This window comes from Drosophila montana, unplaced genomic scaffold (genome assembly GCF_035044405.1).
Source record: "Drosophila montana isolate Dmon_TW-CO22-7 unplaced genomic scaffold, ASM3504440v1 contig_3274_1, whole genome shotgun sequence".
NCBI lineage: Eukaryota > Metazoa > Arthropoda > Insecta > Diptera > Drosophilidae > Drosophila > Drosophila montana.
In genome coordinates, this window is record NW_026998157.1 from 371,296 (window position 1) to 397,598 (window position 26,303).

Consider the following 26,303-nt stretch of genomic DNA (forward strand, 5'->3'; position numbering starts at 1 on the left):
ATCTTCTGCTCGGCTTCAACTCTCTCTCTATCTTATATTCTCATGGAGTGAGCCTCCCTTCTCCGTTGGGAGAGCAGCCCACAGGTCCTTGGCAAATACTAAGTATTTATTTCCGAAAGCCAGATGCGAGTCTATCGATTTCGTCGGGCAGGTGTGCTTTTGCGAGTGTTTGGCCAAAAAGGACACAGGATAACGTTGGCATTTTTTCATTTTGTTTATTTCTATTAATTTTTTTTTTTTTTTTTGGGATTAATATTAAAAAGAAAGTGAAGTGAAGTGAAGTGGAGGGGCGCAAAACGAGCAAACGGCAAATGGCCGCAAATCAACAAACACGAAGGCAAACAAACAAATAAAGAAACGGGCAAATAAACAGACAGACAACAAAATGCTTCGGAGGAGCACAGCATAAACGGGTGAGGGTAAGGGGGGGGGGGGGTGCGAACAAGTGGAGCTGGAAGGAGGGCGACATGTGTCAGGCAAGTACATAGGCGCCTTATATAAACTCCAATCACACACGCTCTCTCCCTCTCTCTCCCTGTCTTCCTCTCTCTCTCTCTCTCTCTCTGTCTCTGTCTCGCTAGCAAGTAAAAAAAAAATAGAAGGCTGCAAGGACAACAACGCAGACAGCGCAAAGTGCGCACAACACCTAAAAGCACAGGCCGTAGGACACAGGACAGGAGCAGACGGTGGGCAGGGGGCTGGCGGGGGCAGTCAGGCGAGCTAACTATGCCAGGACACAAGCCAAAGGACGCGCCAGTGAGTGGTGCCAAATGCTCGGTCCATGGTCCTCGGTACCAGATCCAAAAGCCCAGCCAAAGTGAACTGAAGCCAAATGAAGCAACGTTGACGACGAGCACGACGTGGCTGAGGATGGGGACAACTCCGACTCCGACTACGACACAGACACAGACACAGAAAACAGACACAAGGGTAGCTGCAGGCCTCAACCCCCGAAAGGCCAGCCCAGCCCAGCCCAGCCCCATGCATATGTACGCTGGAGGTGGGCAGGCAGGCAGGAGGGTTGCTCGCCGGGTTGGCTGGCACATAAGGGCGGGTTCCCGGCTCAGTCTGGCCGCCTGGCAGCCTGGCCGCCTGGTCGTCGCCTCGCTGGCGATGAAAGGCAAGTAAAGCGCTATAAGAGCAAATATGGCTGCCAACACCCGAATCCGACACGTAAAGTGACGCGTTAGCTGCGTTGCTATGACAACCCTGGCCAGGACTCGCCGCTCGGCTATCCTGCCGCTCCCGCTGACGCGCTCCGCGTGCTCGCAAAAAACTTTTGGCGCCCATTTTTCGCCTTGCCTTGCCTTTCTTTTCCTTTTTTTTTTTATATATTTTCGCTGGGTTTTGTGCGGGGATTTGTCGTCCGTTCGTAAATAAAGTTGTCGGGCGGCACAAGGTAGCTGAGGCTTTATCTATCGGTCAGCTTGGGTGGATATACGGCGCGGGCGGGGTCCATCATTGGCTTGCATTTAATGAGATTTTTTCTCGTTTTCCTGTTTTCTTTTCTTTCAGCTTTTTTTTTTTGTGTATTTTCCTTTGGGGCTTGTTGTGCTTCCTCCATTTTCTGTGCTGTGGACTGTCAGCCGCTTTTTAAAGCTCAGCCAATGCTGTGACAGGTGAACGCATTGGCAAAGTCGATAAGGGACTCCGAATAGAGAGTGGTTGGCGCTGGGTTTGAGCTTAGACGCGAATTCACTTTGAATTTGGATTTGCTTTGTGCAGTGCGACTTTTGAGAATGGCATAGAAAGGCGTTCGTTAAAAGCCTTATCCACACTGATTATTGCATTACGCGCAACGCTTTGAACCTGATAAAAGGGTTTTTTTTTAATAAATAGTTAAATGTGTAGAATATTACATATTAAAAACAAGATGGATGCATATCAAGATTTTCGAATATGTCCATTGATAGATCTGAGATCTCACACTGCTTTCGGTAAGGCGGAAGGAGTCTAAGTCAATAAATATAAATGATGAAAAAATAGATAGATATAATGAAAAATAGAAGAATTGGTGGCTACATATATAAACGGACAAATTTATTTTGATAAAATTAGAATTTCGTATAGATAGATTGATATATAGATAAATTCAAAAACCATATAGACAGATTGTTATTTGATTTAAAAATATATATAAAAATGGCTTGAGGCAAAGTTTGACGGAAACTAAGTAAAATCGGTGGACATAATGAAAAAAATAGCTGGCAATATTAATCGATTGATTAATAGATGATTAACCTATAGATGTCCGGCCAGTTGGGTTAATAGATAGACATATGTATACTGACAGATGATAGAGAGATTTATATATAGATAGATAGCTTGATAGATATATACATAACATATATATATACATATATATCGATAGATAGATAGATAGATTTATAGATAGATGGGAAGATAGACAGATAGATAGGTAGATAGGTAAATCGATAGATAGATAGATGGATATATGGATATATGGGTAGATAGACAGATAGATAGGTAGATAGGTAAATCGATAGATAGATGAATAGATGGATAGACAGATGGATAGATAGATAAATTGATTGATAGATAGATAGATTTATAGATAGATAGATAGGTAGATAGACAGATAGATAGATAGATATATAGATAGATGGATATATGGATAGATAGACAGATAGATAGGTAGATAGGTAAATCGATAGATAGATGAATAGATGGATAGATAGATGGATAGACAGATGGATAGATAGATAGATAGATTGATAGATTGATAGATTGATAGATTGATAGATTTATAGATAGATAGATTTATAGATAGATAGATAGATGGATAGATATATAGATAGATTGATAGATAGATTGATAGATAGATAGATAGATGGGAAGATAGACAGATAGATAGGTAGATAGGTAAATCGATAGATAGATAGATAGATAGATAGATAGATAGATGGATAGATATATAGATAGATAGATAGATAGATAGATAGATAGATGGATATATAGATATATGGGTAGAAAGAGAGGTAGATAGGTAGATTGGTAAAAAGATAGATAGATAGATAGAGGAATAGATAGATAGATAGATTTATAGATAGATGGATATATGGGTAGATAGAGAAATAGATAGAGTGCTAGAGAGTTAGATGCATAGATATATATTATAGATAAATAAATAGATAGATAAATATATGTAAGCAAAGAGCGGCAAAAATGCTTTTCAATCTCAAGTTAGTTCGTTCGACAGAGTTGAGTTCATAATTGAGCCGCAAGATTCAAGATTCAAGATTCACGAAGAATCGCAGCTGTTAAAAACTTTAAACTTACATAACGTTCAAATATTCAAAAATTGAAGACGAAGTCTTCTTGTCTTCCTCTATTCCCAACCATTTAGCAAGTAGACAGTCTTAGTCAAAAAACCAACGAAAAAAAAGGAAGAATTGTTTTTCTACTTCCTTCGGGAAATATTATTGTCAACGCGGCACACGATGGTCCATCAAAGGTTTAACTATGCCGGGTCGGGCAAGCTCCTTTGCCGCTTTGCCCTTGATTCAAGGATTCAGGATTCAAGTGGAATTGAGAGCGGCTGGAGACAGTACAAGTATCGGGGTTATCCTAAGTGAGGGGCGAGCCTGAACTGCAGCTAAAGGATTCAATTTGGAATGAAGGCCAGATCGAAAGACTCTGGACGAGCTAAGAACTAAGATTCGGGTTGGAATAAGGACCAAGGACAACCACTCTGGACGAGTGGAGATCAGAGAGTTAGCTTCAAGGACCTGGCCGCAGTTTCACATATGCACAGAAATCCTGCTTATGTTTTCTGAGTGAAAAAGTTGTTTGGCGAAGGATTTCCCTTTGAATTAAACATTCAAAAACCTTGCGTTTATTAATTATAAGCGGGCACTTAAAAAGCGAAAATAGAAATGAAATTAAAAAAGGAAAAATTGAATCATTGATGAAAGTGAAATAATTATTGCTCGCGATTCGCAATTGAATTGCACACTCCACAGATTTAAATATAAGTTACATTGTTCAAGTCGGGGTAAAATATAATTAATACTCTTATTACCATTCGCATTTTCCAATTTCCATTTCCCATTCCCCATTCCCCATTTCCCATTCCCCATTATGGCTATTCGCATTGTATTCTATTCCAATTATTTTGTTAATTGGCACCAGCTCAATTTCCATGCTCTGTCCATGGCCACGCCCCCTGCTCAAACGCCTGCATCGGGTATTTCCATTCTCTCAGACAATTCGCCAAGCATTTGGGTGGCAATTACCAAAGCCTAAGCAAATACTTTAACGCAGCGACTGTACTTTGTGTTCTTCTTGTGTTCTTCGGTGTAACTTCGGTGCTTGTTGTCCGATCAATCTGAAAATTTCTGTCCATTCGTATGCCAGCCGAATGTGTTAACAAACAAAGCACCCAAGGTTAAGCATCCATAACTATAACAAGTAAGAGGTTCTAGTCGGGAGCTCCCGACTAGGGGATACCCTGAACTCTCTTCTTCCGATAGGCGATAGGTATAAAATGAAAAATATATATACTACTTGATATTCTAGAAGCTACATGTCAAGTTTGGTGACCCTAGCTCATATTATTTGCCGAAATTGCTAAAAAAACAGGATACCGATATCGATTTTTATCGATTACTTGGAAACGATATCGATTACTATCGAAACTTGGAAGTTATCGACTATCGGAAACAAACTCGATCTGCGCGGGCACTAGGAGGACCTACAGCTAAAATTTCAAGTCTCTAGCTCTTGTAGGTTCTGAGATCATACATACGGACAGATATATTTATATATATATATATATATATATGTATATGGAGCGATCGATGACAATGGAGTTAAAAACTTGGGTTGTTCTTTAAAGCAAACTTCACTTAGCTACCCAAGTAGGAGATTTTGTAATGCTTTTATTATTGATTGACTCAATCAGTCAATCAGTCGACTGACTGACTAACTAATAGACTGACCTGCTAGTTGACTGATGATCGATTGACAGACTGAATGATTGACTGATTGGTTCAGTGATTGACTAACGGATTGGCTGACTGGCTGATTGTCGGACTGATTGGTTCAGTATTTGACTGATGTTTTAGCTGACTGACTGATTGATTGGCTGAGTGCTTGACCGTCTGAGGGGTTCAGTGATCGACTGGCTGAATAACTGACTAACCGATTGACTAATTGGTTCAGTGATTGACAGACTGATTGACAGACTGATTAACAGACTGATTGACAGACTGATTGATAGACTGATTAAATGGCTGATTGACAGACCATGAAACTTGTATGTTTAGCATCCCAGAACGTTTAAAATAATTTCCACAGACCTAGCACATAAGTAACTAACTGTAAAAATCTAATTTGAATTGAGGCCAATTTGCAAGGGTATTGATTCGTCGGCACGGCAAAGTTGACAGCTCGTGATAGCCGTTCACAGTTTCACAAACAAACCGATTCGGAGCTAAATTCGAGCTGCAGCTTAGGAAGCCGCCAAGCGCTAATTTTAACAGCTTGTCAACCGCAAGACTAACCCCAAGCGGACGCCCAAGCCCCGCCCCGCCCCGCCGCCCCAAAAACAACAGAATTGAATTCAGGGAAGGGATGGGAAGGATGGCAAGGCATGCCTGCAGCCCGGACTAATCAGCATTGCATTTGACTTTTCTGCTTCGTTGATTTGGTTTTAATAAAGTGCAAAATGCATTCAGTGCATGCAGCAAGTGGAGGGAGGTAAATGCTGTGCGGGGCAGGGGGCAGGGGGGCAGGGGCAGCAAGGTGCAGCAAGCAGAAATCTTTTGTTTTGCGCCACTCGAGGAAATGAGCACGTCGAGGACATGAACGTGGACCAGGACGAGGACATGCACGACCAGCACAAGGAGAGGCTGCGGGGTGCGGGGGTGATGGGGACGGCAGCTTGTCACGAAAATCCAACATCAATAGCACAAACATCCACACAGACACACACACACACACACACACACACACACACACACACACACACACACACTTGTGTGGCAGCTGCCTGTGACAGTTGGCAACCGCAGCTCGCCATATTGGCACATGTCCTTTGAAAGGACACACACACACACACACACACACACACACACACACACACACACACACACACACACACCCACAGACACACAGACAGACAGACAGAGAGACAGACACCCACGCAGAGGAGTCCTCTGCAGTTGTTGTAATTATGCGGCTTGGCAGACGAGAAACAAAAAAAATCAAGAAAGAGCAGCCAACATGGGCACACCGACCATTAAATACCCTTTCAGACAATTCGTGCTTCTATAGCAAAGCCTTATGTCCGACCTCGCTATAAGGACGTTCCGGCTGTACAGGAATATATGTATATGCGCACAACTTTTGGGCCCGATATTGGCACCTGCTATGCAGGTGCACACTGGCTGACAGAATCGTAATACCCTCTGCAAGGGCAACAGCACGAAAGGCACTAGCTAAACGAGGCAAGCGCACAATGAAGTCTAGCAAGAATGCGCTAGACGGGCATTGCACGACTAGAAGATGCCCTAGAATGTGACGGTGCTTCTTCTCAACTAAGTCGCAGAATAACTTAGGTGTTCATAGTCCGATCTTGCTATAATTTGTAGAGCTTCATTTTGACAGATATTAAGTGGGGGAATATTTGGTTTCTGCTGCCTGTTGCAAACACTTGCACAAAATGATCATGTAGCATTTTAAACATTTTCAATGGGTATTGGGTATTAAAAGAAAAAAACAAGGCAGCGCCTAAAAGTCACTCGCATGTAAAAGTCTCCACACACACACACACACACAGAGAGAGAGAGAGGCACACACACTGAGCCAAACACACTGACAGTTATTAAGCTAACGACGTTGAAAAGCTTTTTCTCATAAGCATCGTGACAGACAACAACAACAACAACTGACAACAACATGAAAACGTGCTTTTAGTCGTGCTGTTGCTGTTGTTGTTGTTGTTGTTGTTGCTGGCATCAGCCTCATCATCATGAGCGCAACATTGTTAGCCCCAACTGCTTGGGTGCAACACAATTGGCTGTTTGTATGCCCCTGTTCCCACTGCCACGCCCCCAGTGGCCCCAGCCCGCCCATTAGCCCAACATTAGGCCGCTACTTGCCCAGCTTTTAGGCCAAGCTGCGTTTCGTCTTTGTGGACATTTAATCAAAGTTTTTGGAGCAATGTTCAGCTGAGATCAATTGAAGCTGCCTCTCTCTCTCTTTGTAAATGTGACTAAATCGCATAACTTTAATTATCTAGACAGCTCTCGGTTTGTATGTGTGTGTGTGTGTGTGTGTGTGTGTGTGTGTGAAATGGCGACTAATTAGCTAGGCATTCAAATTTCTCACCTCTCAAAATGCATTCCAATTGACTGAAGCCTGCATTTCAATCGAAGTTCAAGTCGTTTTTGGCTTGATTGTTTTCTATATTGACTTAAGCAAAGATTCCGAATCTACTTAAAAAGAAGCTAGCTAAAAAATTGGTTGCAATTGTCGTAAGATCGATATTTATCGAGAACATCGAAGTGAGCGCACTTATCGCTCTGCGTATGATAGACGAGAATATATATTTCTTTTCAATATTAAGTCTCTAGGTTGATCAAGATTATATATGTAGACTTTATGACAGCAGAGACGCTTGCCACTGCCTGTTACATAGTTGTGTTCATTTGCTGTTTTCGTTATAATTCGCAACTGGTTAAAGCTTCGCGTGCGATAACTTGCTCGCACTTTTAACAGCATAAGTTGCTGTCTGTTGCTTAATATACATACATATATGTGTGTGTGTATATATATATATTATATGGAATGCCCCCGCTTACCCTCGCTTACCCCCGCTGGCCTTCCTGCCGCGTCACACATCAAAATGAATTCGTAATCCATGTCACATTTCTTATAATTCGCAACTGGTTAAAGCTTCGCGTGCGATAACTTGCTCACTTTTGAACAGTATGAATTGCTCTCTTGCCAAATATATAGATGTGTATATATATATATATATATATATATTATATGGAATGCCCCCGCTTACCCCCGCTTACCCTCGCTTACCCCCGCTGGCCCTCCTGCCGCGTCACACATCAAAATGAATTCGTAATCCATGTCACATTTCTTGTGCGCCTTTGGCGTTTATATCTGTTTTCATATTTTTGGGATTCATTTTCTCTATCGCTCTCTCTTGGTTTTTTTCCGTTTTTTAATTACGCATATTGCGGCAAAGCCGAATGTCTTGACAAGGCGGCTGCCGTCGGCGTCTGGCACTCGAGTCGTGCAAATCCAAACGGAAATATGCGCAAATTAAGCCGTTTGTTATTTACGGAAATTATAAAACGCGTCAAGTGCGACCAAGCCGACAATTTCAACCCCACGAAGCAGCAAGGCAAATGGCGGAGCGGCGGCCTCGACAACAAAACAAATAAAAAACAGCCGCCTACGCGTAAAGCCCCCAAGCCAAATAAGCCACCCCCCACACCCTTTGCAGCCTAAGCGAACCACCCTCAAAATGTGCACAGCCCCTAAAGCCAACCCCCCCACTCCCCCTCCAGGCCAATCCAGCGCCTACCCACTGCCTGCAGCGGCAACTGGTGGCGCAGTCAATGCAAGAAAATGTCATGAATGCGATTTGCTTAGTGAGGAATGGTGGGGGGGGGGGGGGGGGGGGTGATGCCACTTGAATGCATGTGAATGACTGTGAATGTTTTGGAGTGACTCGAAGCCTGGCTAAGATGGCTGCCAGGCCAAAGCACTCGGCGGGCACTTAGGCGGTAATGCAGCGCCATGCAATTTTTACAAGCTTCAATACCTAGCCGAGCCGAGCTACCCTTAAGCCAGCAAACGGCCCGCCCCCACCCCCAACATCCCCACCTGACCGACCAGCCCAACAGCCCGCAACAGGCCCCAAACAGCAGGCGGCACCCATCTATCCGGGCTGAGCTTGTGTTTGACTTGCATTTAGCGCAGTCAACGACAACGGCAAACGACGTTGAATGATGATGTTGTATGACGAGGCGACCCTCTTTTTGATACCCTTCCAGAGCGTACCATAGGTTTATCATTAGTCATGCGTAATGCATAGAAGGAGATATATCTGATTCTATAAAGTTTATATATTCTAGATGAGCATCAACAGGTGAGATGGGATAGGCATCTGTCTGATATAGGCCATCAGTTCGCTTGTCCGTCCGTCCGTCTTTCCGTCCGTCTGTCCGTTCGTCTGTCCGTTTTTTCATCCGTCTCTCCGTCCGTTCGTGTGTACGTTTTTCTGTCCGTCCGTCTCTCTGTCCGTTCGTGTGTACGTTTTTCTGTCCGTCTGTCCTCTTGTCCGTCCGTCTGTCCTCTTGTCCGTCCATCCGTTCATCTCTCCGTCCGTTCGTCTCTCCGTCCGTTTGTCTGTCCGTCTCTCCGTCCGTTCGTCTCTCCGTCCGTTCGTCTGTCCGTCTCTCCGTCCGTTCATCTCTCCGTCTGTCCGTTTTTCCGTCCGTCTGTCCGTCCGTTCGTCTCTCCGTCCGTCTGTCTGTCCACCCGTCTGTCTGTCCGCCCGTTTGTCTCTCCGTCCGTTCGTCTGTCTATCTGCTTCTATGCGAATTAGTCTCTAAGCATATGTCGGAGCTGGGCAGCTCGGAATACTATATCATATAGCTGCCATAGTCGTGATCTGTCGAAAAGTGGGTTCTTGTGTGAAAAACCTTTTTATTTATCAATATATCTCGACCAACCTCGGAATGCTGTCCATCAATATTACACTACGCTATTATATAGCTCAATGGGAAGAATCAGTTCAAAATAGAATTTTTGTATGGGAAAATATTTGGTCTTCCAAGATGTTTGCCTGAAGCCCAGCATTTGCGAGCTTCACAGCACGCACATATGTATCTGCCAAGGCGTCAGGCAAATGTCTAGAAGGGCATTAGGTCTTCGGCGTGCCGAAGATATTCGAACTTTCTCGTTTTCCTTTATGGGGTTGGGTGCTTTGGGGCTTGTATCTTTGGCATTGCATGCAAATGCCACGTTGATTTGATTTTGCCAATAAAGTAAGCTGTCACAGTCAGCACTTTTGTGGCAACGTCTGGCTGGCTGGCTGCCATTTGTTGTGGGGCCAACCAATATCAAACACTCCCCCTCCCCCTCCCCCACCCACAACGCCCACCTCTTGCTTATTAGTAGCCAGTCACAATGAAAAGAGTCCCTGCCCCTGCCAGGCCAAAAGCATTGTTGACTCGAGGCTGTGGCTGGGTCTGATTATGGCGCAATTTTCTAAGTGCTGCGGCCAAAAATCTTCAAATCCAGGATCCGGACTCGATTTGGACAGGACCAAAATGTGGTACGGTCAATCCCTTAGCTCCGCCGTAGCCCCTCGGGCCAGCTGTTGTGCCATTTGAGTGTCACTAATTGGGCGTTGGCCGGAGTTGCAAATAGTTTGTTGGCTCGACGGCAATTTTTCAAGCCGGACAAACGGGCTGCGGGCCCCTGGCTTCGGGCTCCCGGCTCCCGGCTCCGGTCTCCGGTTACCAGGTCTCATTACGGGCCCTCCCACTCATTCTCATTCTCATTCCCATCTCCCCGTCCCTCGCAGCCTCGCTCTGTTTTGGTACTGGCCAACGGAGCGAGTGTCCACCAAGTCGGGTAATTGCCGCTATCAAATATCAGAGTTTGAAGGCAACAAAAACAAAAACAAAAAGAAAAGCAAGCAAAATCATCTGGAGATTATCTGGAAAATCGTTTTTCTTTCAATTGTATTTCGGCAGACTTCAAGGCACAAATAGAAATACATCGATTTAGGTTATCAGCAGTCAAAGATATACAATGTGTGTGCTATTTTGTTTCTTATACATATATCAATATATTCACATATATACATATATATTTATATATATATAGATCAGCATCAGCTGCCGCGTGTCCTTCGTCGATCTCGGAGACTATACGAGCTAAAGACTTACAAATTTTGAACGTAGCTTCTCCAAGTGTGCAAATATATTGCGTTTATTTCATATTATCGATAAATCGTACACGAAATCGATATAAATGAATATCGTTTATATGTTTTTTCATCTTATCTCGAAGCTTATAAGTTCAAGAAATGCCAAATTTACAGCTTATAAATATCTCTCTCTTAGTTTACACCAAAATGATAAAATACTCTTTCTTTGAGGTAGAGCCTTGGGCTTTAATACCTGAAAATATCAACAGGAGCGAAGAATAAACACCAAAGTTAATTGAGCACGTTTTTTTTTCGTAGAATGGGCTTGAGTTTTCTTAGCCCAAATGTTCAGTTATTGATTAAAAAAATTATGATAATAAATATAAGGAAAAACATCTTGATGCTATTTATGTCTTATGCTATCGAAATTAAGCATAAATAATATTTAAGCATATCAAAAAATAAGATTATTAGAAGGAATTTCCAGTATATTCCAGTAAAATACCATAAGAACTATATTCATTTCCTATTTCCTGACTGAAGCTAAAAGTCATTGAACTAGTCCAGAGACTATAACAATTGAGATGTAAAGTCTATATCCCGAAAGCGAATCTATTAAATAAATAATTAACAAAGAACTTAAAGATTTCTTGACCTATAATATTAAAATTTATTTATTTATATTATTATATTTATTATTTTATGCTTCAAATGACTTAAATATTAACATTTTTTTAAAAGTTTTTTTTTCAATATTCAAATGATTCAATCGAATCGAATGACCCGAATAATTTGAGTGTGAAAAGTAAATCGAATCTCTCATTTAAATAATTTTGAAAGTATTTAAAGTAATCGAAAAGAATCAAATGATTCAAATGAATCGAATTGCTTAAATATGAAAGATAGCCAAATATTTCATAAGAATGGTTTTTAAAGCATTTGAAATAACCCAAAAAATTCAAATGAATAAATTCATTTATTTATTTTAAGTAATCCAAATTGTAAAGTTGATTCAAGTGAATCGAATGACTTGAATAACTTGAATATAAGAAGTAAATCGAATATCTCACATGCTTTTTAAGATATTTTGAATGACTCAGCTGAATCGTCTAAAGTATTTAAAGTAATCGAAAGAAGAATGGTTTTAAAAAGCATTTGAAATAACCCAAAAGATTCAAATGAATTAAATCATTAATTTATTTTAAGTAATCTTCAACGGAATCGTCTAGAGTATTGAAAGAAGTCGAAAAGAATCAAATGACTCAAGTGAATCGAATGTTTTGAATATGAAAGATAGCTAAATATTTCATTAGAATGTTTTTTTTAAGGCGCTTGATTAATTCATTAATTCATTTTAAGTTATCCAAATGGTTCAGAAGATTCAATTGAATCGAATGAATCGAATGCCTTGAATATCTTAGATATAAGAAGTTTAACGAATATCTCACATGCTTTTTAAGATATTTTGCATAATTCAACTGAATCGTCTAAAGTAATCGAAAAGAATCAAATGATTCAAGTGAATCGAATGTTTTGAATATTAAAGATGTCCAAATATTGCACAGGAATGTTTTTTAAAGCACTTGAAATGCTTCAAAAGATTCAAATGAATCAAATGAATTAAATCATTAATTCATTTTAAGCTATCCAAATAATTCAGAAGATTCAAATGAATCGAATGCCTTGAATAACTTGGATATAAGAAGTTTAACGAATATCTCACATGCATTTCAAAATATTTTGAGTGACTCAAATGACTCGCCTGCTCTCAATGAGAAGCCTTGCCCACGGCCCTAAGAAATTTGGCCCATTTGATGGTCGATTAGCTGCAGCAATGGCCCCCGGGATGCAAATGAGGCGCCAAGTCAGCAACAAAATGTGCGGCAATAATCGGCGCAGGCATTCACTTGAATTAAATGCACACACACACACACACACGCACGCGCACATATTTATATGTCTATGTATAAATATTAATTGACATGCTGGCACCCAAAAGGACAAAACGCATTTGGAGCTCGTCCTGGCTAACAAAGTGCGGCAGGAAATGCGCTCAAATATTCATGAGGCTCTTTTAAAATTTGTCTTAAGCACCGGAAATACAAATACGAATACACACACACACACACACATGCACATACGTGCCTCCAGCAGGAGCCATTTAATATGCATGGGACGGCCGTGCCGTGCCGTGAGGTACAGTCAGCACTCGCCTTGTTAGTCGCCCACAGTGTACGCAATTTTTGCCATAGTAACCAAAGAAGCTGGACCATGCCCAAATACCGCCCCCGGCCCCTGCACCCCTGATCTCCAGCAAGTGCTTAGCCTAAAGTAGAGATGGGCGCGTGACCCAACACGAGCGCGTGCAAACTTTTTAACCGGGCACGAAAATAATATTTGTTTAAATTGAATTTAGAAAAATCTGCCTAACGTCAGATTTAGTTTGAATTTTCGAATGAATTAATAAATAATAAGTTCTTTTCTTACAGCTTCTCTATCTAGCTGGAAAGGCAAAGGTTTTGCTTGTCTGCAGAGGCCCTAAAACTTTCGCTTCTGGACTCTGACTTTTGTGCTCTCCAGTTTCTGTATGCGAACTATTGGACTGGATGCGACAGGCTTTGGCTGTTTGGTGGGGAAAAGCACGCTCCATGGCCATCGCTGGCCAAAGGACATCTTTCAATTTTCTTTGACTGTCACTTGCATGAATGCCGGCCGACTCGCACGAGGGCCAACTTCTCAGCAAATCTAAATTAAACGTCTCATTTCCGTTATGGCGAACTCGCCCAACCCCCAAACCAGGACAACCACTCGCTAACAACTACCACCATCATCGTCCGCTTCCTCGTACTCGTCCTCGTCGTCGTCCTGGCCAGCACCACCCAAATGTGAGCGTCGTCACGGGCCACGCAAACAACCACCAAAAATTGTTGTTGTGCTGGCAATTTGCCCGCCCGTGTCAACCATTCGTCAACGCGACGAAGGCAACAGAAACAACAACAACAGCAACAACAACAACAACGACCCTCAGCAGCAGCTTTGATATCCTGGCAGACCGCCTTCAGTTGTTGTTGTTCCTTTGGTTCCTTATTGTTGGGCTGGAACATCGTCACCCAAGCGAATCCACGAAATATGCGAACCGGCTCGCAGCCGTCAGCCTCAGCATCAGCATCGGCATCAGCAGAGCGAGTCCTTCCTTCTGGCACGCCCTGATGTCCACCCGCCCCTCCGGATGTTAGTTATTTAATTGAAGAATTTGCGCCCCGTATTCCGGCTATATATGTATCTGTGTGCATGTCTCTGTGTTTGTGTGTGTGTGTGTGTGTGTGTGTGGGTGTATTGAGCATTGCTTGCCTCGTTCTGCGTGCATTTTTGCTCTCTAATTAGAACGCCTTTCATATTTGCGCCACACAAATATACAAGCATGTGTGTGTGTTTGTGTGTGTGTGTGTGTGCTCGCACATTCAATCTGTTTGGCGGCGGGCTTGGGCATATTTTTGGGACTCGCATATTCTGATTTTCTCCACACATTGTCCAACAGAATCTCGAAATGTATATCGAACATGGTTGCATCAGTTTTCCTCATTTGTTTTTTTTTTCCTTTGACCTGTCTTGTTTCATAGTTGCGGGTTTTAACGAGCTTTGCCCGTGCCAAATTTGTTTCTTCAAATTTTCGACATTACATTTTCAGCCATTCGCGGATCATGAGAAATTTGGTATCATTTGCATAGTTATGGAAAATGAGTTTTTTGCCCATTTTGACGTGGGGCAGACCTTAAATAATGTAGAGCTTTAAAAATTGGTCTAATGACGGAAATTTCAGTTTCGATCCCATAAACGTTGACACGCATTTTTCATTCAACAGCTGTGGAACTCGACAAGAGTTTGAAACAGGTCTCATATGTATTTCCATAAAAGTGTTTTTGATAAAGAATATACAGCCCATCGGTTTGTTAGGAAGTAAGTCAATCAATCAGCCAGACACTCAGTCCGACAGATAATCAATCAGTCAGTTAATCAGTCACTAAATCAGTAAGTCAGTAATCAATCATCCAGTCAGTCAGTCTTTTAAGCAGCTAGTCAGTCAGTGAATTAATCAGTCAGTCAGCCATTCAATCAGCCAGCCAATCAATCAGTAAGGCAATCTGACTAACTGACTGACTGAGTCCGTCCGTCAATCAAATTGCCTTTCAATTATTTGGACAGTCCGTCAGTCAGTCAATCATTTAGTCTGCCCGTCTGTCAGTCTATCAGTTAATCAGTCAGCCAGCCACTTAATCAGTCAGTCCGTCAGTCAATCAGTCAGTCATTTAATCAGTCTGTCAGTCAGTCAGTCAGTCAATCGTTCAGTAAGTCCGTCGATCAATCAGCCAGTTAATCATTCGGCCAGCCCTTGATTCAGTCAATCAGTCAGTCAATCAGTTAAGCAGTCAATTCATCAGTCAGCCACACAGATAGTTAGTCAGTTAGTTCAATTAATCAATCAGCCAGTCAATCAATCAGTTCTGTTAGTTAGTCAGTCCGTCCGTTCCTCAATTTGCCTGTCAATCATTTGGACAGTCAGTCAGTCAGTTAGTCTGCCTGTCTGTCAGTCTTTTGGTTAATCAGTCAGTTCATCAGTCAGCCAGTCCGTTAGTCAATCAGTCAGTCAGTTCACCAGTCAATCATTCTGCCAGTCAGTCAGTCCGTCAATTAATCATTCAGCTAATCAGCCAGTCCCTCAGTCAATCGGTCTGTTGGTCAGTCAGTCAATCAGTGATTTATTAAATAAACAATAAATATCCTTTATAATTCCTCGAATGTCCTTTCTTACTGTTGAATAGCTGCTCGGGCTTGCTTTAACACACGGCGCAATTATCAGAACGGGAAGGGTATTTAAAAGCAAGTCAAATGTTTGTCACGGTTTTTGTTTTTGGTTTCCTTTTGCCGTCTGGTCAGGTTCTGCCTTTGATTTGGTGGGGTACTTGGGGATCATTCGGTCCTGCTGTTGCGATAGATTAAAGCTGAGGACTCGGTGCCATATTCACGCTTCGTAGGACTAGTTGGTCGGGCACAAGGTGGCATTCTCCCCCCCGACTTTCCTCTCCCTCTCTCTCGCTGACTGTGTCTCCTGCTGTCTCGCTCTCTCGCCCCGCTTCTCGTTTTGCTTTTCACCTTATTTTCCCATTGTCTTTCGGTCGTTTCTTTCATTTGGGTCTGCAAACCACTTTGAAAATGGCGGCATTTTTTTTTTTGCATGTTTTTTGCATTACAGCAGAAAAAAATCCTTTCGACAAACAGCAAAACAAAAGCTGGCAACAATATGCAGAGCCACAGAGCCTCAGAGCCTGGCAAACCACATTCTCAACCTTAAACGCATTTGCATCCCCAACGAATGAGCTTTGACAAACGCCCCAAAAAGCCCTTGTGGCATTTCTTTTTCATTTTTAGTTTCTTTTTTTTCATTTTTTTCATTTTTTTCATTTTTTTCATTTTTTTCATTTTTTTTGTGGTATACCCTAACATTGGGCAAGGTGATTATGTATCATCAATTGTATGCTGGCTTGAAGATGGCTTTTATAAGAATAAAAAGCTCTGTTCTTTGTATTTATTATTCGAATTTCTTATTCATTATTCATTATTCATATTATGTCTACTGTTGTATGCCGTCTTAAAGTTGGCCTAGAATAAAAAATACTGTGCAGTTTTGGCGATATACTCTCGCAGATTCCTTGCTATATATCTAAGACTCTGTCAGTTTTGTTTCTCACATTCGATATATATACTACTATCTAAAATCTAGCTGACTTTGATATATTCCAAGTCGTCTAGCTATTTACGGCTAAAAAGTCTGCTTCCATGCGAATTAATTGCTTGGCTTTGTAAGGTAATGGTTTTTTAGATCTTTGAGAAGATAGCCGATGGAATTTTACGGGGAAAGGATAATTTAATCAAATATATGGAGGTATTTTCTATCATACATACATATTTTATAACAGAAGAGTATAAATTTGCCGGCGTAGAAAATTTAGTTGCATGCGCCTTGTCATATTTTTATTTCAGTGCGCCAGAAACAGTAGATAAGAACAAGAGGAGAGCGAGAAGACCAAGTGAGAGAGAGAGAAAAGGAGAGAGACAGCTAGAGAGGGCGCGAGAGAGAGAGAGAGCGAGAGAGAGCGAGAGAGAGAGAATGAGAAAGAGCTGCGACACTGACAGTTAATTAAAATCGCTCACTTGTCCCGCTAAAGAAGGGGAGCAAAAGACAAAAAAAATATATATATCTTGAGAAATGCGAATCGCCTGCAGTTAATTTCTGCATGGAGCCTTTGCCTGTTGCCTTTGGGGCGAGGCACTCGCACAAGCATATGTTGCCCCCCCCCCCCCCCCCACCGCACTGCCAAGGTAGGCGCTGCAGGAGCTGCAGGACTAGCTCTGACAGCTGCTCTGTCACACAGAGAATCCTTTGGAATGTAGCCTCCGGCGCAATGCAGCCGCAACGTCCCGCGCCCGAGCCCGAACCCGAACCCGAACTTAGCTTAAGTTTACGGAACCCAATAAAATACTTTTCTTTCATTTTGTTCTTTTCCCGTTCGGGGTCAAGTTTTGAACTCTTTAGTTTTAGATTCCATCGAAACGTAATCTATATATAATGCACTTAAATTATTTAACTAGCTTTTTTTTGGCAAGTTCATTCAGGGACTTAATGTAATTAATATAATATTATAAAAATATCAAAAAGTTTCCAAGTGAGAAGAATCGATCTTAAATTGAAAACTCAACAATTGAGAACTTTAAAGTTCATTTACCAATATCGGACCTATATAGTAGGTATATAGCTTCTATAGGAATATTGTGTCAGAGATTAAGTCTCTTGTCTAGGTATAGTAAAAATCTATTTCTATTCATGTAATTTTTATACGTATTTATAAACCTAGACATAACTAGATATACAGAATATATATACACATATAAATATATATGTATATATATATTTGAAAAAGCTGTGACTGAGATATATATATATATATATCTGCTATAAGTCCTTTGCCACAGCTGTTTCCTCTTATATATATATAATACAAGTTCTTTGGATCGTAATCTCTGTCTAGACAACTCCCTTCTCGATTGCTTCTTCATTAACTTCTCTATATAACTTTGTAGCGGGTTTCATTGTTTTTTTACGAAATGTCGAAAGCACAGAGCGAAACGGCCTCCGACTCCATAAAGTATGCATATATATATTCCTGATCAACAGTCGAATTGATATAGTCATGCGCCTCTCTCTCAGCCGAAAAGCTATCAAAACTTTGCCTTTATATACATACATACATACATACATACATTGGATTGAACTGGACCACCATATCATATAATTGCCATAGTTTTGGATGAAAAACTTGATTGTTTTCCAAATGCTCTTTAAATATGCGACAGATTTGTTGAACATCGTATTACTATATCATATCATCATATAATAAAATAATAAGAAAAACCGATCGATAAATGTGAATAGAATCCTTGTCTGTTAAACCAAATTCCTCCACCACACATATCATATCCTCCATATCAAATCGGATTACTATCTCTTATGAGAATCGGCGAGAAGTACAGCTCATAAGAACTCCCCTAAGCCTTATGTCTGCAAAGATATTTAATTCCATTATACTCTTAAATATGTATGAAACCTCTTTTGAAAAACCCTTTTCGTCACCTTCCTCGTTCAAATAGGCTTAGATCTAAATGCCACGTCTTATAGAGCCAGAGCTACCTTCCGAGTCGTTAATCCTGACCAACTTTGTCATCAGGAAACCGATATCCGCATTGCATGCGAATCATTGGCTTCTAGTTTGCCCCGCCAATTGATTAGCTAGCTGCTCATTGAGCGATAATCGCTACAATTAAAGCATAAATCGATTTGATTGCCCTCATCTTGTAACAAAAGCACTTTGTGTGGAAAAGCTGTCAAAATGCTGTGATTACCCTAAATTGATCGATACTCGATACTTGTATAATTGGGTTCGATTATCGATGCACCTTTAAATGCCCTGTAGAACGAAGCATTAGGGTATGTATTCCAAAAGGTATACATGTTCTTGATTAGGTTGTGCTGATCCATATATTTACATATATCGTATAGCATCGATAAACAAATCGATAAACATATCGATAAGTTGCTTGAGGTATATTTGAATGATAGCAAGTTAAAGGTCACATTCTTGATTGGGATGTGTCGCTCTAGGTATATATACACATATAACTATATATATATATATATGTAGATAGATATATATTTATATCGTCTAGCAAAGCTGTGATATCGATAAATATCGATCACTTGCTTGTGGTATGTTTATTATGTAGTATACACATGTTCAAAAGAAATCTATGTATAGAAGTCGCCTTTGCACTCGAACTTCAAAGGAGATACATAAAGTCCTTTGCTTATCGCCAGACATTTGGCTGCCATATTGAGGCTCTGAAACTTTCATCTGCTGGCAGCTGGGTAAAGGGTATCTACGCACGGCTCCAACATTTTTCCCCCTTAATTCGAACGCAAATTGCGAGCTCATTAGCGCGCTTCAAGGACCCATTTCATAGGGAAACGATGCAATAACGAAAACAATATCAAAAATAAAAAATAAAAAAACAAAATAAAAAAAAAAAAAGGCGCACAAACATAAAAAAGAAAAGCAAGGAAACGGAAAACCCTCGCATAGCGGTAAATGGCGGGCCGCCAACAACTCTGGCGATTAATTAACAGCATAAATTATGCTCAAGTGCATTACGGGCAACACCAGCGCGGATGCGGATGCGGATGCGGATCAGGATGCTGATGCGGATGCCGATGAGGATGCGATTTTGAGGATATCCATGGATTTTTCCATATGCGCTTTTTCAAACATTTTCGCCTCGTCGAATCGAGTTGAGAGAGTAACAGAAATCGACACTTGAGTGTGCACAACAACAACAACAACAACAACTGCTGCCAAGGGTGGCAACGGTTAGGCAGGCGGGGTCGCGAGGGGGAGTGGTGGGTGATGGGTGGTATATGGGCTCATTTGTTGTAGCATATCCATTTCATTAAAAGTCAAAAGGCAGCCGTGCTCGATGCGGGTGCCAGGGAGACGGCATGGAGGTGGTTGCTACACGTGTCGCGCTGACGCTTTGTATACCCTGTGCGAAATAAAGGGTATGCTGTTGCACAGAAAATATATGTAACAGGCAGAAGACGGCTTTATTGCGCCCAACAAGTATATATATATATATGTATATATTATATATATAAATCAACTGTCGATTTATATCCGTCTGTGCGTTCTTCCGTGTTCATCTCAGAGACTATAAAACCAACTTAGGTCCAGCCTAGGCGCGCACAGCTCCAGTTTATTCCGAATTCCCGATAACCAGGCTGGCGCGAAATCGATAATAATCGATATTGAAGCTCTGTTTTATCAGCAGATCTCACTTAAGAGCGTGAAGGCATCAAAAGTTGCGTCCTTCTAAAGATCACGTTTGTCCCAATTATCATTCATTCATTTCGTTTGCACGAAATCGATAATTATCGATTTGCTGATTAAGTTTTCTGACCACAACTCTAACATTTTCAAAGCTAGAAACACCATATATTTGGCATTTCACAAGCCACATTTCATCCGGATCGGACTTTGAGTTCCGAAGTTCGAAGAGTGTGGGAAGTTGGAATGCTTGTGACGGTAGGCACAGGATATCTTCTAGTCGGGCACTTGCGACGAGCTGTTTGACGAGGGCCAATACGCGGTCCACTCTACGGCAGGGTTGCCAGCATACGGCATAATGGCGGCTCGGGCTGCCACTTCACTTTAGCGTATTTTTGTTGTTGCTGTTGCTTTTTGTTTTGCTGCTGCTGTTTATTAATATATAATTCCCCGCACATTTCGTGTGCATATTTCAACCCTGAAAAGGCTCGACAGCGAGCAGCACAACCCCTATGTACACCCACCACCCTCCTACTCCGCCAGCACGCCAACACGCCAACCCGCCGTTGATGGTGCTGAAGATGCGGACGACGATGGCGACACAACGAACGTGTTATTTACCAAACACTCGACGGCGGCACATAACACATAGAGACCGGAGCTAACTCCTCCCCTCCACCAGGCGGCCACCCCCTGTACAGGCTGTACTCGGAGAACTGCCTGTGCCCCTGGCCAATTCGCGGTGGCACTTCGAGTCCTGTTCCCCGTATCAGCCGTATGTACTACATGGCGCAGGATATACAGACAAACGGAGCGCCTGGCCTGAGCTGGGCTGGCCTGAGCTGGGCTGGGCTGGAGTGCCTCACAGTTCAACTGCAGGGACGAGATGCGACGCGATGCGATGCGATGAGACAGCCAAGTCGTCGCTCAGTCAGTTTGTCTGTCCGTTTGGCAACTTGTCAGTTGGTCCAACACGTTGCCTGCCACCCAATTGCTGCTCGTGCGCACAGTGGGGCCAAAACCTTCGCTCTCCGCTTTCAATCTGGCAACAAATTGTTCCTCTTTGCAATTGATGAAAATCAATTGAAGCTGGTTAAACATGAAATGAACATTCTCTTGTTATTTGCAGTCTCAGTTTACCATAAGCCGTTTCTATAAGATCGTTAAATATCGATTTGGAGACTTTAAGACATTCCTGCGTTGCCAAACTGTGGAAACCCCATTTCTTTTAAGGTGCTGAATATTTTATGAAGATCAGACTCCAAGCACCAAACTTATTGTGAAGAAATGGATCACAGTTTGCGTACTTGTGTGTGGTTCTGTATATCACTTTTGTGCTGACTGACTGACTGACTGACTGACTGACTGATTGACTGACTGACTGACTGACTGACTGAGGACTAGGATGCGGAGATTTTCACTGTAGTTAAATTATGTGATGGAGGTGGACGCTAAGACGGGGTTTTGTACAGTTCCACCCGCAAGTGTGGAAAAATCGTGAAAATCTGTTGCATAAAACTTTTTTATTTACCATCCAATTGAAATCCAACTGAAGACGTGTTTCACACTCTTCTCCACCAATTGAATGAAGACTGCGGGTCAAAGCTTGCATAAAAAAAATTTGACTATATTATAATATCGTAAATTTCACGTCACAAGTTAAATGCTTAAATATGCATTCGAAAATGAGTATAAAGTCCAAACGTATTATATTATAATAACTATTAGGCTAATATAATATTATATAAGTGTATATTATATGTATTATTAGCTCAGTAATAAATATTCGGCAAATGGTTGGAAAACGTGCCTATAGACGAATGCGATGTATTCTACAAATCCAATTCAATAATTTGCAATAATTCACATTCACATTCACATTCGTGACATTTTCTCGAAACAAAAGTATAAATAAATAATATATTGACTAAGTGTTTTGAATTGGAATTCAACATATATAACAATTTATATAATAAAAGATGGCATAAATTGTCCACTTTTCAAGCACTTTGCTCCACTGTGCCAGCGTGTTTCTGCCTCTGGACGGGGCCTGGTGTGATTAGCCGACGCTTCATGCCAAGAGCATAAAAAAGTAATGAATACAACAATAAGAACAACAACAACAACAACAGCAACAACAACAACAACGAAAAAGTTGTTCACATTGTTGATGTTGTGCCAAGAGACGACAGTGCAGAAAACGTGAGGAACTTGAATAGCTGCAGAGCTACACAAAGCGCGTAGAGAACGAGATTTCGGGGCCGGGGACGGGGACGGTGACGGTGTCAGGCGGAGAAGGACAGGAGCACGTGTGTCGTGGGTGAGCGCCTAATTTCTGCTAACAAAATGCTTCTCGTTTTTTTTTTGCTTTCATTTACTTTTTTTTCAGTTAGGTACATACCAGAGTTGGGGGGGGAGGGGGCGGTATGAAATGTGTTTCTGCCACCTGTTTTGGAGTACTGGCATTTCCATCTAGACAGTTTTCACAAAATGTCGTTAGTCGCATCCGCAAATCCGCAACTGTTAAGTTTGCTGCTGTGTGCGTGTGTGTGTGCGAGTGTGCGTGCGTGTGTATTGGAAAACATGTTCTTGGCTCTGATGGATCATTTTGCGTAAGTCGATTACAAATGCCAAAACATTTGCCGCAAGGCGCCCGGGACAAGCGGAGAAGCAGGCACATGCAGCGACGGCTGAGAATACGAAACTATATACAAGTGTACACATACATAGACACATTCTATTATATCGATCTATTTGATATATATGTATATAAATAACAGGAAGAAAGCATGCGGACAGGACCTGCAGGCTATCGAGCAGGACGAGCTGGCTGTGGAAGTCGCAAATCTCGAATGCCGCACCAATTATTAACAATTACAATTTATAGTAAATAAAAAAAATAAACTTGCTCGACTGCAAGATACCCTTAACCTTTAGGCAATTCCACCCGCAAGCGTGGAAAATTGGCGGAAAGCGGTTGCTGGCAACTGTTAATACTCTTGCAGAAAGTGTTCTTATTATGTAATGAAAACATAGAAGGAGTTAAATCTGACACCATAAAGTATATATATATTTTATTTTCGATAAGCCATCTGTCCGATATAGTCCGCCCGTCCGTCCGTCTGTCAATCCGTCCGTCGAACTAGTCGCTCAGTCTTAAAGTTTTTCTATTGAAGCTTTGCATAGTTGCGTCTCTCTGTTGCAGGCAGTACATACATATATCGGAACCAGCTGGATCACACTATCATATAGTTGTCGTAGGAACGATCGGACGAAAATCAAGTTATTGTATGACAAATATATAAGCGAAATCTGATCAACATCGGACCACTATATCTTATACGATGAAGGAATGGGCAGCCAAAAAATTGGAGTTCTTATTTGGGTAACTTTCTTGCTTGCGACTGAAAATATGCCAACATCTTTGTCCTTTGCCCCTAACTCCTATGTATAAATAAACATATACGTGAAACTAAGAGATTTGAGAGAAAAGTAAGAGAGAGAAAACAGAATATTTTGCCATATTGAAAGCGACTTACAGAGAGACAGACAAATAGTTATATTATATTATATCGGACAAATAGTTATATTAACTCGGCTGTTGATCCTGATCTAGAATATATATACTTTATGGGATCATTTTATTTTATAACAAAATTATAATATCTTCTGCAAGGGTATAAGAACAAGCTAATTTGACCAAACCCGATATTATTATTATGATCTTATGATATGAATTATGATATGATATTATGATATGAAGATTCGGTCGGGACAAAAGACTTTTTATATGACAACATTGATTTATTACTCAAGAGCTGCAGTCTTCATTGATATTGTCATTGATATTGTCCAGTTCCAATCTTCTCCTCACGATATCTCGGAAGATAATTGTCAATTAGGTTATTTATTCTTCGAAGAAAGCAGTTCTCTCCTGTTTTATTTCTCTGGTTAATCTCTAAAGATTACAAGTCCCTGGCATCCCTTTTGTGTACAAGAGTTTTTAATTCCGCTTTTTATACTTATTCAGAATATTTCTCATTACTTAAATGCTGAATGATATCATTGTTGGTGGCATATGTGAAAATGCGCTTAGCTGGCAAATGGAACTGGCAGGGGCTATGCAGAGCTTAGGCTCTATCCATATTATCCAGTATGTGTGTGTGTGTGTGTGTGAGTGTGTGGTTGTGTACATTCGTGAATGGCACCCAATGCTGTCGAAGCTTTGGCACAGATTGCGCTCGGGGCGCGTTGCGGGCACAAAGTGTTTACTTCCTTGAGGCCCATTCAGGACATCCGCTGATTGTTGCTGCCGCTCGAAAAGCTGCACACAGCAACGGGCAACGAGCAATGGGGCAAGGGGCAAGGGGCAGGGGAATGGCAACAGGATCAGGATCAGAAACAGGATGCCGCTGCCATTCGGGGTGGTTGCTGCTCGCAAGGGGTTGGCTTCACAATTGGCAACTGCCCAACTTTCACTCACCCCGTGCTGCTGCTGCCCTCCGCTCCTCCCCGCTCCTCCCCGCTCCGCTCCGCTCCGAACATGGTCTGGTCTGGTCTGGTCTGGGCTGGCTTAACGCTTTTTATTGTGCGCTTTATTGATAAAGGACACCCTGCACTTCGCCTATCGATTTCAAGAGGCTGCACCCTGCTTCCTCTCCACTCGTCATCATTATCCTCAAATGTTTTCATTATTTTTCCACTTGGCTCAACTCCTTGTCTGTTCGAATGCCGTCAATGGGCGACGACGACGACGACGACGACGACGACGACGACGACGACATGTTTTATAATGCGAGAGTCGAGAGTTGGTTTATCCCCAGCCCCCTCTCCCTCTCGCCCTCCCTCTCCCTCCCACGCCCCGCTGCCAGTTCGAGCTGAATGATGCTTGTGCGGGTGGTTTCCTTTGGGTGGTTGCTTGCCGCGCCTTGGTGGTGGCTTCTCCTCGTCAGCACCATTTTGATCTAACTCCTGGGAATTGACGCATGTTCTCTGATTTGATGAAATGCTCGTAATCGCGCCATATCCCGGCTTGGCTGTGCATGTGCCAGCATTTGATTAAAAGCGCTGCGAAATTAATTTCAGCGCCCTTCGCGCCGTGTGCGGCATTGCGCGGCGTTGTGCGGCGTCGCAATTGTCGCAGCACTCGTTCAACTACTTGAGCGCTAAACGTCCTGCTTTGTGTGCACGGCCCGCAGCAGGGGTGAATTAATTAAGGCGGTTCAATCCACCAGCGGCCCATTCAAGCATCATCTAGCTAAGCCTGCCCTCCCTCTCCCTCTCCCTCTACCTCTACCTCTCCATCTCCATCTCCATCTTCCTCCCACACTAAACGCCTGACAGTTGACAAGATGTCCGCCATTTTGGCAGCTTGCACGGAATTTACAGCATTCGGTTATACTTATTTGTTGCCCTCTCGACTCTTTTTGGACTTTGCTCAATTCAACATATAACCCGACCAGCAGATACCCTGTCATTCTATAGCTCTCTTTTATATGGAAGATGCGTTCTGTTGTGAAATTGCTCGATCTGTGTGAAATTCAGGGCATAAATATAGATTCACAATGTGTGCAGATACCAAAGACCAAGACCATGCCTCCAGGAATGCCGAAAAGTGAGGTAATCCCTATCTGTATATACCAAGCGAGGGCTTACATGCGGAATTTGTTGCCTCTGCTGCGAGATAGGTTCGAGAACAACCTTGACAAACTTGACCTGAGCGGGAAATAGCTGGCGCTACGTTCAACATTTAGTCTAGTCCTGCTTATAAAGGCACTGAGATCGAGGCTTTCGGACAGGTGACGCTTATAGCTGCGTAATAGGTTCAAAAAACAGAATGTTGATATCGATTTAATTCGATTTCGTGGCAAGTTATCGATAAATTGCAACAAACTTGACCTGAGCGGGAAATAGCTGGCGCTACGTTCAACATTTAGTCTAGTCTAGCT